The sequence below is a fragment of the Macrobrachium nipponense genome, chromosome 39 (genome assembly GCF_015104395.2).
Source record: "Macrobrachium nipponense isolate FS-2020 chromosome 39, ASM1510439v2, whole genome shotgun sequence".
NCBI lineage: Eukaryota > Metazoa > Arthropoda > Malacostraca > Decapoda > Palaemonidae > Macrobrachium > Macrobrachium nipponense.
This window is the reverse complement of record NC_061099.1, coordinates 10,157,991-10,171,270: the sequence shown is the minus strand read 5'-3', so window position 1 is coordinate 10,171,270 and position 13,280 is coordinate 10,157,991.

Sequence of the window (13,280 nt, the reverse complement as noted above, 5' to 3'; positions counted from 1 at the left end):
TTATATTTTTGCCTTTCATCGCAAATAACAATTAGAACTTTGAAGTCTCTCTCTCTCTCTCTCTCTCTCTCTCTCTCTCTCTCTCTCTCTCTCTCTGTGCATAAAATTGAACCTTTTGAAGTTGATCTGTAAATGAAAGCTAATAATGTCCGTTTGATACAATTCTCTGAAATTGTCCAGAATTATTCAACATTGTTCAGTCTCTCCTCTCTCTCCATCCCTCTCTTAATCTCTCTCTCCTCTCTCTCTCTCTCCAATGAATTCCTGTTGTATTTGTATTTGGTAACACAATGGACAGTTTACAAGATGGCTGCATGAACAGAGACCCCTTGTAAAACAAATATAAACATCATGTGTTATGAGAGAGAGAGAGAGAGAGAGAGAGAGAGAGAGAGAGATCCAACTTACCGAGGGCAGAAACGGAGGGAATAGGTAGAGAAACGCTTGACTGGAATGAATATATCGGTCTATGATAAGTCAGTGCTTCGCGGCAGGCAACCAAAGTTGGCCAACGGCTGCCTGCCATCCACCACTAACGAACTCCAGGACGACCAAACTACCTTCCCAGCCTTTAGCCCCTAACGACCACAGCCTTCACATCTCACCGACTCCGCCAGATACCCTTCCCCGACACCCCCCCCCCCCCCCCTCTCTCTCTCTCTCTCTCGTCTCTCTCTCTCTCTCTCTCTGCTTCTGATGCATAACTCCGCGTTGAAATCGCATGACGGAATATTGAATCCCCTGCTTGCTTGCTCTCTGTGCGTGAGTGTGCTTGGGTTTGTGTACGTATGGTTGTGTTTACACACATATACAAACATACATACATGCATGCATACATACATATATATATATAATATATATATATATATATATATATATACTAATATATATATGTGTGTGTTTAAGTATACATTTATATATGTACACAGTATATGCATTGCGTATATGTTTATATACATATAACGTATCAATTTGGAGAATAAAATCATTCATACCTCTAAAATGAACCCCTATCAATTATACAGCTACAAAATAAAAATAAAATAAAGAACTACTAAGCATGCAATCACATAGAGAGAGAGAGAGAGAGAGAGAGAGAGAGAGAGAGAGAGAGAGAGAGAGAGAGCATATTGGATCATTTTCTTTTATTCTCTCCCCACCATCTGCCACCCACAGGACTCAATTACAGCTTGAATCAAGTCATAATAGGCGCCCGGTAACCTTTTTTCTCCTATTTTCATTCACCTCCCACACTTCACTTCCATACATGAAAGTTGGCTCAACAGTTACTTCGCATATTCCAAATCTTGGCTTTCACATTGAATTCCGCAATTCCTGCTGATCTTTTACACGTATCATGCTATGTTTCTTGTTTGTATGACACTTTTTCTCCTATTTTCATTCACCTCCCACACTTCACTTCCATACATGAAAGTTGGCTCAACAGTTACTTCACATATTCCAAATCTTGGCTTTCACATGAATTCCGCAATTCCTGCTGATCTTTTACACGTATCATGGTATGTTTCTTGTTTGTATGACACTTTTTCTCCTATTTTCATTCACCTCCCACACTTCACTTCCATACATGAAAGTTGGCTCAACAGTTACTTCACATATTCCAAATCTTGGCTTTCACATGAATTCCGCAATTCCTGGTGATCTTTTACACGTATCATGCTATGTTTCTTGTTTGTATGACACTTTTTCTCATATTATCATTCGTAATCTTGACTCCCATATGCTAAAGGGAATTTGCTGGTTCCAGTCTCTCACAATCCAGTTTAACATTCACTGCTCGATCTTCCTTGTTCCCATTTGGCCTCATACAACCTACCTCTTGATCAAGTTTAGCCCCAAGAACTTCTCTTGCGAACTGGATCATCAGCTAATATCAGCTACTCCGCATACCCGCCTCCTCTATCCCCCAACTATGCACCAACATCCATTGTTCTTTTTATTGGGTTCCACTGCAAAGATTACCAGCGGTTCACTCACATCGTAAAACGTTTTTATCGCCTCCAAGCAATTTACGGTCTATACCACACATCCTCAACTCCTCTGACATTACCGGTAAATTGAGGTACTATCTTACATTTTCTTTAGAAGGCCTGTGGGCCGTGTGTTGCTATTTTTCCCTTTACTATCAAACTATTTATGTGTGTATATATATATATATATATGTATAGATATATATGTATCATATATATACATACACACACACACACACACACATATATATATATCTATATATATATATATATATATATATATATATACATATATATATATATGACTGGGTAAAAATTTTTTTATAACAGAATTCCCATCTAATATAAGGAGCTCATAAAAACACCAAAATATAGAGAGAAAACACTATATTTCAGAGACTGCTGTCTCTCCATTCACCTACCTAAAGAGAGAGACAGTAGTCTCTTAAATATAGTATTTCTCTCTAAATTTCGGTGATTTTATGAGCTCCTTTTATTAGATATTTGTATGTATATACATTTTATACATATATAAATTTGTATATACTAAGTTTATATAAATAAATAAATACATATATATATGTATAAGTACAAGCACAATATATATATATAGTATATATATATATATATATATATATATATATATATATATATATATATATATATTATATATAGAAGGGCCTACTATGAGATTCAGGGCCTCTGTAACACGTTTTTTCGCAATAACTTTTTATCTATGCATTTCATAAATATAAAGCTTATTCAGAATACATATTATATCAACACATAAATTTTGAGTGTATTCTGCACTACGTAGGTTGAATACATTTGGTACCGTTATAAGGGTTAAAAGTGCCCTTTTAAGATTTTTGGAAGACGGGGAGGGTCCAACTTACTCAGAGAAAAGGTTTCGAACGCACTCGTTACGTAACTTATGACATCATTTCTTCCCTCTTTCTCGATAGATGATTGGCTATTCGTAACGAAGGCTAAACCTCTGGCAACAATGACATACAAATTTAAATACAAGCAAAGCAGTACACCTTTATGACTGGATCTGGCCATCCCCACTGATAATTGTCATAATGAACAAATCAACAAAATATGTTAATAAAATACAAAACATTTCGATTTTTAGTCTAACTCCCAAAATAAGTTTCCAAAGAAATTACAGTCTACTTTATAGGTCACAATCAGATTGACCAGATGTAGGGAATAGTTGGTAATTACCAAAAACAGTAGACAAGCTTGATTTGATAACTGCTATATCCAATGTCAAGCAATTTTTATTTATTGGCTATCTACCTATTTACTGAAAAAAATAGCCGGTACCGTATATTGGTTTTAAACCTCACCAATAATTATCGTCAGAAGGGTAACTTCATGAGGCTCCACCCACTTTCGTCTCGTTATAATTCAGGATAACACTGAAGGCTATCAGGGGCATTGTTGGATTAGAAAATTTAACTTCTGGCTATAAAAACTAATTTCTCGAGTAGTAGTTGTAAGAAGTGCTTGAAAATGAATCCTCAAGGATCCCAGTAGTTGGTCTAAACGTTTAATTCATGTATATTACTGCTATACTGTTGCGGCACTACTGCTACAGCAGTATTACTACGCTAGCACTGATACCCCACCCACATCTATGGATCGTTCCGACATTCATAAAGTCTTTGGGTTTCAGAGCCGATGGCATTTCTGTCTGGTGGATGGGCGGGGCAACATTTAGTCAAAAGGAGTTTGTTTACCTTGCTTACGTAATGAATGTTTTTCGACTCTTGGCTCGTAATCATTGGCCATGGCGTCGGCAAGTTCATTTTTACTCTATAAAAATCAAAACTATCGGGTTTAGGTGATTGATAATGCTGACAAAATTTGTGTGTGGTTGTAAAATATACATATGTCAACTTTCAGCTACATCCGATGCTTGACAAGGAGCAAAGTCCAAAAAACCGTGTTACAGAGACCCTGAATCTCATAGTAGTGGTGTATACCTGAATAAGGAAAAGCGTTGGTAACGCTGATTTAAAAAAAAAAAAATTTCCTCCTCTTCCCTTCCTCTTTGTTCCCACAATCCTACCCTCGAACTGTACTACTTTAAACACACCGACCCAAAAATGAAAATATGGGTAAGTCGATAACAAAATTCACATGATTTTGTCCGACATTTCAAATAAACTCACCTGCTAAGAATGAAAGTCTACTACAAGCACGCTATGATTGAAATATCAATGGTGGACAGACAATTCACGAAAAGCAAGAAAAACCATCCTGATCATCTGTAATTAATGAATGGGATGCAATGTGAGCCTGACGTTTTAACTGTATATATATATATATATATATAGTATATATATATATATATATAGTATATATATAGATATATATATATATCATTATGAAATGATTTTCAGAAATGCACCGTCAGTCATGAAATAAACCAAGGCGTGATACGAACCCCAGCTGACTCGTGCAAGATTTTCCCCCTCACATAACTTGAGAACATTATATTCCTAATTTAGCGGAAATTAAAACGTGCTCAAATCTACTGTCAAATGGAGCCTTGTTTCACCATCGAAAATTAAAATAAACATCACTGTATTTTATTGGAAATAATTGTGCTGTACTGTTTAACATGCGCATTATATATTTTTTTATATATTTCATTCTAAAAATTAAATCATAAAATTCCTGTATCTTCAAGTCAACACAAAATACTTTTGTCAAACCCCTTTAGGTTCTTTCATAGACCTTTCCTACACTCCCAGCAAGAACAACAACTTAGAGTAATCTGTAGGCTTAATCCTTGAGTAAGCGATAACGCGAGCGAAACAGCAAGCAAAATATTCCAAGGCGTGGAATTTAAGACTTCACTGATGTTTTAAAATGACGAAGATCATTTTTACTCAAGTAATTTTTAAAGTTTAGTTATATCTGTAGAGTTACGTTCAACTGTGATGTAATGTTTGGATATGCAAGTATGACGACATGTTTTTAAGCTTACAGTTATTTACATAATTACTTTTTCGAACCTGAAAACATATAAGTGCCATACGATCAAGATTCCAATCTGTAAAAATAATAATTTAATTAACGATCAGGTTGATAACGGTAGCAAAAAAAAAAAAAAAAAAAATAAATAAAAAATTCCAGGTGGAAATAAACAGTAAGTATTCGTTGAAAGAAGCTTATGGCTAAAAAAAAAATCGTACATAACAACGCAAGTTTGTTTACAATTTATTATCCTTATGAAATAACAAACTTTAACATACTACCACTATTACGAGTATAAGTCAGTCTATTACACACGATGAAAGTTATATATATATATATATATATATATATTATATATATATATATATATATATATATATATATATATATGTATATATATATATATATATATATATATATATATATATATATATATATATATATATATATATATAACTTTCATCTTGTGTAAATAGAACTGACTTACACTCGTATATATATATACATATATATATATATATCCCTTTTCCATGTCCGAAACATTAATGCTGCATACATGAGAGAGAGATACTGTAAGTTGTGTTTTGGTGTACCAGTTAGTGTGGAAGACAACAGCATTTGGATTTTTCGTTACTTTTTATGAATGTCTTCGTGTGTCAGTGTGTGAGTTACTTTATATACATATATATATATATATATATATATATATATATATATATATATATATATATATATATATATATATATATATATATATATATATATATATATATATATATATATATATATATATATATATATATATATATAACTTTCATCGTGTGTAAATAGAACTGACTTACACCCGTAATATATATATATATATATATATATATATATATATATATATATATATATATATAATATATATATATATCATATATATCTTTTCCATGTCCGAAACATTAATGCTGCATACATGAGAGAGATACGGTAAGTTGTGTTTTGGTGTACCAGTTAGTGTGGAAGACAACAGCATTTGGAATTTTTCGTTAGATTTTTTGAATGTCCTTCGTGTGTCAGTGTGTGAGTTACTTTATATACATATATATATATATATATTATATATATATATATATATAGTATATTATATCACATATACATATATATATATATATATTTATATATATATATATATATATTATTTATATATATAGTAATATCATGTACATATATATATATATATATATATATATATATATATGTATATAAAGTAACTGTGAACATTATATTCCTAATTTTAGCGGAAATTAAAACTCAAATCTACTGTCAAATGGAGCCTTGTTTCACCATCGAAAATTAAAATAAATACACTGTATTTTATTAGAAATAATTGTGCTGTACTGTTTAACATGTATATATATATATATATCATATATATATATATATATACATATATCTATATATATATATATATATATATATATATATATATACATATATATATATATATATATATATATATATATATATATATATATATCTCTATATGTTATATAGTCCCTATATATATGTATATATATATATATATATCATATATATATATATATATATATATATATATATATATATATATATATAGAGAGAGAGAGAGAGAGAGAGAGAGAGAGAGAGAGAGAGAGAGATTCCAAAAACAAACACTGTCGTTTGATGGGGGAGAAATTTGAATTCATTTAGGGCTGCAAATAACCAACTTTTGAAACTTCGAAAAAAAAATTCATATATAAAAATCATAACACAAGAACGACGAAGGAATTCGAAATTTTTTCTCTACCTAAAAGATCATTATTTTATTTTTTCTAGTTTTCTGAAAAGTATCATCGATAATTATTAGAAATACATAACCTCACGAAACTCACGCACGGTACTTGTTACAAAAGTCTATTTCTTACTATATATATATATATATATATATATATATATATATATATATATATATATATATATATATATGTATATATATATATATAATAAAAATCCAATTAAGACTCCCATGAAACGTAAAAATTCCTACCACCATCATAACACCCCCTCCCCCCTCTCACCCGGCTCCCTTGCATTACGCAATTAATCCAATAACATCACCAGCAGCAGCAGCGGCAATAGCAATAACAATAACAACATTTCCTAATCGAATTCCGGTTGTAATCCGTCATTCCAAGCACACTATACAACAGCCATAACCAGTAATCTAATTATAATCGGCGCCCAACGAGCGAATCGCGCTCTTGAATCGAAAGCCCAATTTCATATGGGTTCCGGTATCCGACCTTATTGTTCGGAATAAAATGGAAATGCCTCTCTCCTATATACACCCCAACTACGGAAAATACACTTGCTTTTTTTGTAATGGCTATAATTAGAATGATTCATAATGAGGCGGACTTTTTCATTGTTAGCCTCCGTCAATGTGCTGTTTGGGTATTAGCTATCGGTTCAGTCTTGCGTCAAATTTGTTTATCTATTTCTTTTCCTAATTATAAAATTATCTTCGCTTACTTGGGGAGTAAACCTACAAACTGCTGTGTTGTTGTTTTTGTTGGGGGAGGTCTTTGAAAAAGGCTAAAAAGGTCTGAAAAAAGTTTTTCGCTTTGAGTTAAAGATACAGACATTTCAGGCTAAGATATTTACGATTTATGTTGTAGAATGAATGTAAAAAATTAATAATGTGCATGTTAAACAGTACAGAAAAATGATTTCTAATGAAATATAGCTTATCTTAATTTTCGTTGGTGAAACAAGGATCTATTGACCGTAGAGTTCAGCACATTTTAATTTATTAATAACTGTACTGAATTTAGGCAATGTTTCTGCCGATTATTTAGCGTTTCCACTTATAACTGAGAGTATAAGAACATGTTTAATTTGTATCCTTAATTAATTACGAAGACCACTTCACGTTAAGTTGGGAGTATAATGTTGACGACTTGTGCGTGAGGGGAAAATCTTGCAAGTGTCCCGATTAAGCTGGAGGTCGCATCACGCCTTGTGTTTTAAATTATAATTACGTTTGTGTTTGCTGATATACTTTTTATAAACGTCAGTGTACTGTGTGAGTATTAGCTGCAGGTTGAATAATGAGTAATGTTTGTTTATATATATATTGTCCTAATTATAAAGCACTCTTGAATATATGACTGCATTCAAGCCTGCGCTGATTTTCTTATAGATATATAGAAACATATTTCTGTCCCATGTTCCACTCTTCAGAGAATCTATTATTTAATCATAAATAAACGGACTTAAAAATACAGCAAAAATAGCTATTTTATAAATCTAACCTGCATAACGTAACCTCAAATAAGCATACGGAAAAGAATTCCCGTAGGGCCGAAATATAAACCCACTTCCAAATTCTCGGATTTCACCGTTTTCTTTAATCGTCAAGGATGGGGAGACTCGTCAATATCGAGTATCTCCTTCATGGAAAGGTATAAAATTGTCGTCCGCGCTCATAAAATCTAGATTATGTCCAAAGCGGCAAAAGCAACAAGAAATTTCTCTCTCTCTCTCTCTCTCTCTCTCTCTCTCTCTCTCTCTCTCTCTGTATATATATATATATATATATATATATATATATATATATATATATATAATATATATATATATATATACATATATATATATGTGTGTATATATATATATATATTATATATGATATATGATATATGATATATATATATATATATATATATATTATATATATATATATATATATATATATAATATATATATATATCATATTATATATATATATATATACATATATATCTATATATATCTATATATATATATATATATATATATATATATATATATATATAATATATATATATATATATATAAAACGCTTAATTGTTTCCTGACCTATGAACTCAAAACTCTAATTGCAATTAAGCACATATTCGTTTAAATTATGTATTCAGAGATAAATAGTCAACGATAGCATACACGTCTAATTGGCGCCAGTCACGGACGTATGATTCCGAAAAGCCCCTTTAAAATATGTAAAAAAAAAAGGGAAAAAAAGAAAAAAAAATAACTAGTTTTATGTAGGGAGAAATGTTCCGTCCCTTGCACTGACAAATTACTAATTAGTATGAGAGTCGAGGTAAGTTCTCGTCTACTTTATAATAGTTTGATTAGATATAAACGAATAACTCAATACATTCATTAAATATTTTTCAGATAAAATCTCCCGAAATGACTACATTAAAACCGTAGAGATAAACTCACTCTTAGGCATAATTTCTTAAAAAAAAAAAAAAGTAGAATTCAAGTGGTTTCAGTGGTTTCCTTAAATTAATGAATCCTACTTGACCGAAAATCCACTTGCACTTCAAATTACGAAGTATAAAAATCCCGACTTTCTCGCTCCAGGACACATTCAAATTCCCAGAAGCCAAAATGCAGTCTCGAAAGATCGTGGGTCTTGGACTCAAACATTTCTCTTGCTTACATCAAAATCTATTCCTTACCTGGTCCTCTTGTAACATAGGCGAGTCAACTTGTCGAATATTTCGGGCCACTTCGAAATAAATTCCCAGTCTCGGTCCAATCACAGTGCGGTCAGAAAATGATTATAAACAGTTTTCAATGTCGTCGTTCATAATCCCAGGTGTCTCATTCTCTTTATGGTTCAGTTATATGTCCCGTTCTCATGTTCCCTAACGTAACCAAGTACAGAGAGCCTTCCTGAAAAAACAAAAGCGGGCGCCACATCTTGAAAATTAACCATAGGAGCTTCTTAATTCCCACACCCTAATTACTTACCTGAACTAACCTAACCATCACATCATGCTCACATACGAGTCTTCCATCAAGGTTGTACCACTGGGTTGTGGATCGGTCTCCCTGAGAAGGTTGTGCCAGCAGAACCTTAAAAATTCAAGGGGAGAATTTTTCATTGCGCTTTAATCATTTATATAGATTTTTATCTAATTACTCATTAGGGTTTTTTTTTTTATATTTTTTATTTTTAGTTTGAAAACTCACCTCCTCTTTCGGTATTCCTATCATCTGTAACTTTTTTTTCGACTGAACACCGAAATCTTTGGTGGCTTGGATTTCAAGTCAAGGCCCCTGTAGGGTTGTTCTACATGAATAAGGTCCATCTCCTGAATAATAATAATAATAATAATAATAATAATAATAATAATAATAATAATAATAACAACAGAGGCTTAAGGCCAAGCACATAAGATCCAACGGTACATGAACAGGAATAAGGGATACCAACAGAACAAACTATTCGAACCAACCAGAAAAGACTATACAGCCAACTAAGAGAAGACAACCACCAAGAAATTCCTGAAACCGAACTAAGTAAGGGTTTTTGTTGGCAGCCCTGGTTGCAGATAAACACACTGTGAAAATGGGAGGATGTCACTCGGGATTTGTGTGGATGAAAAACTTTTGGTTGTTAACAATCTTCAAACGTCTTGCAGGCAATTCAAGGGAGGTCTTACTTATAGGCAGGGACAACAGTGGGTGTCTGAGCTTGATTCTTGTTTGATATCTCATGAGTACATACACATTGTTAAGAGTTTCGATGTAATCCAGGATTTAAGATTACCTTCTAATCATGCACCCTTATTATCCTTAGCCTTTATATGCCCTGGCCTCGATTTAACTCATATACAAGAAAGAGCGTCTCAGCTCGGTGGTCATGCCGTGTTGCAAAGTAAAGCTACTAATGAATATGTGACTCCGCCTATAATGTCAGAAAAAATGAATCAAGAATTGTTTGTCAGTGAGTTGGCGAAACATAGAGAACCTACTTTTGATGGAAGTATTGACAATTTTGAAGGTAATCTAGGTACTATATTCTACGAGTGCGCAAGTAAATCGGTAGTTAGGAGGCCCGCACCTGGTGGTGATGTTACTGTAAATAGGTGGGAACGCCTTTTAAGTGAGAATGATAGTGCTACAATTTGGCGTGCTATTAATTGGCGCGGAGAGTTAAATGCCAATTCAACTGACTTTGGTAATGCTTCTTCACCATCAGATCAGGAATTTATTGAACACTTCACACAACTGTGTGACCACTCGGGGGATACGATTGAGAATCTTGATGGCTTACAAACTGATATATATGTATCCATTTTGGATGATCCTATTTCATACCATGAAGTACAATCCACAATCAAGCGTTTGAAGAGTGGGAAAGCGAGCGGACCTGATTAAGTGCCCCCTGGATTATATAAAATGTTAGATATGTCTTGGATTTTATGTATAGTAGCCTTGTTTAACAATATATTTATGTCCTCATTGTATCCTGTATCGTGGATTAATGAAAAGTTGTTTACTGTCTTTAAACGTGGTTCAAGGTAATTGGTTAAAAATTATCGGGCAATAAATGTGATAAACTCAATAGCTAAATTGTATGATGCAGTGTGTGTGCCCGACTCTCTCTTTGGTTTACTCCATGCAGGGAGGGAGCGGGCGGGGTCGCAGAGTGAAGAAGGGGGTGTTTGGAGCATATCATATCCTTACGATTGTGATTGACCTTGCAAGAGGAAGAAATTCCAACTTTTTGTGACATTTATTGATTTCCAACAAGCTTATGACAGAGTACCAAGGGCGTACTTCTTTATTTTTGATATAGAAAAGACTGGTTGTGGATCTGTATTGATAGTAGCACTTATTTCTATGTACAAAATTACCAATAGTATTGTTGGGACAACTCTAATTGCTTCGACAATTGGTGTTCGCCAGGGGTCACCAACCTCATGTCTATTGTTTGTCATTTTTGTGGACGATCTTATAAGATTAATTAAGATAATTGTGGTATTGATGGTTTTTGAGTTGGTTTGCACATCCTTGTCCTTATGGATGACAACGATATTCCTCTCAACAACCAGGCGTGGTATGATGGAAAAGTTAAATTTACTCAATCAGTTTTGTAGCTCTCATGGAATGAAAATAAATAGTAGTAAGACTAAATTTTTTGCGATAAATGGCAATGGACGCGATAACGAGCCAATGGTTGTAGGGAGTATTGTTGTTGATCCCTGCGAGGAATATGTATATTTAGGATGTATTTTTACTGCTGATGACCCTATATCATCATCAGTGAAAGCAGAAGCACAAACTAGAATGTGTCATGTTTTAAAATTATTTCATTCTTAAATAAAAATAATGATGTTCCTTTCTATATCAGAAAAGGGTTTTTCATTCGGCTTTGTTACCAGCATTAATGTATGGAAATGAATCTTGGATTAACGTGATTTGACACCCATGGAAAAAATTAAAAATATATATGTGCTTAAAACAACTGTTAGGTGTAAGGAAAACCACTACAAATTCTCTTTGCTTAGTCGAACTTGGTCTTGTTGATTTTCGTTCACTGGTCCAGGTCAACCGTCAAAGCAGAGACAGTTTTTCGCTAAAGCTTGGGTGGACCGTGGTACAATGGGAAACGATCCCCTGGGCCATGTAATTAATCTAATTTTGCAATTTAATACCCCTACCTCACGTTATATCAGAGACTTGTTAGATAATGATATTGGACGATGTAATGCTAGCATCTTGAAAGATTGAACATGAAGTAACTACCTCAAACTCAGGTAGATTAACTTTCTATAAAAAAAATCAATTCAGAATTTAACGTTCATGACATTTATAGTAAAAAAACCAATGTAAATGAGTTGGAGAGAATGGAGTGGACAGGATTAAGACTGAGTTCCCATTCTCTTGCTATTGAGGTTGGCCGTTGGAACAGAAGAGGGAGGGGCCGGTTACCTGTAGAGGAGAGGTTGTGTGTGTGTGTGGCCAAATACAAACTGAGCAACATGTAATCGAAGCATGCCCCAGGACCTACCAGATTCGGACCCAATTTGATATCTCATCAATGAGCGACTTGATGGTAGAAAGATCAGACTATGCAATGTTTGTCATATCGCAAGCTTAATGTTGAAGGGTTTTCAAATAATAAGATGCAAACTCTCTCATTGTGCCTCGCCCAGCTGACTTCATTTTGTGTTACAATTTTAACGCATTTCCAGTCTAATCTGAATGTGTGATGTTTATTAGTGTATTGTATATTATTGTTTCTATGTGATATAGAATTGGATATTCTAAACAGCTCTCGATATGATCTCTTTTGTGTTATTTAAAAAATTAATATTAATTATTGTTGCCATTTGTTTTGAATACAGTTCTTTTTAATTTTCTTTTTCCTTTTTAGGAAATGTAACTTGTGAAATGATTTTGAGTTTATGTATTTGGACCGTTGTGTAATTTCATAATATTGTA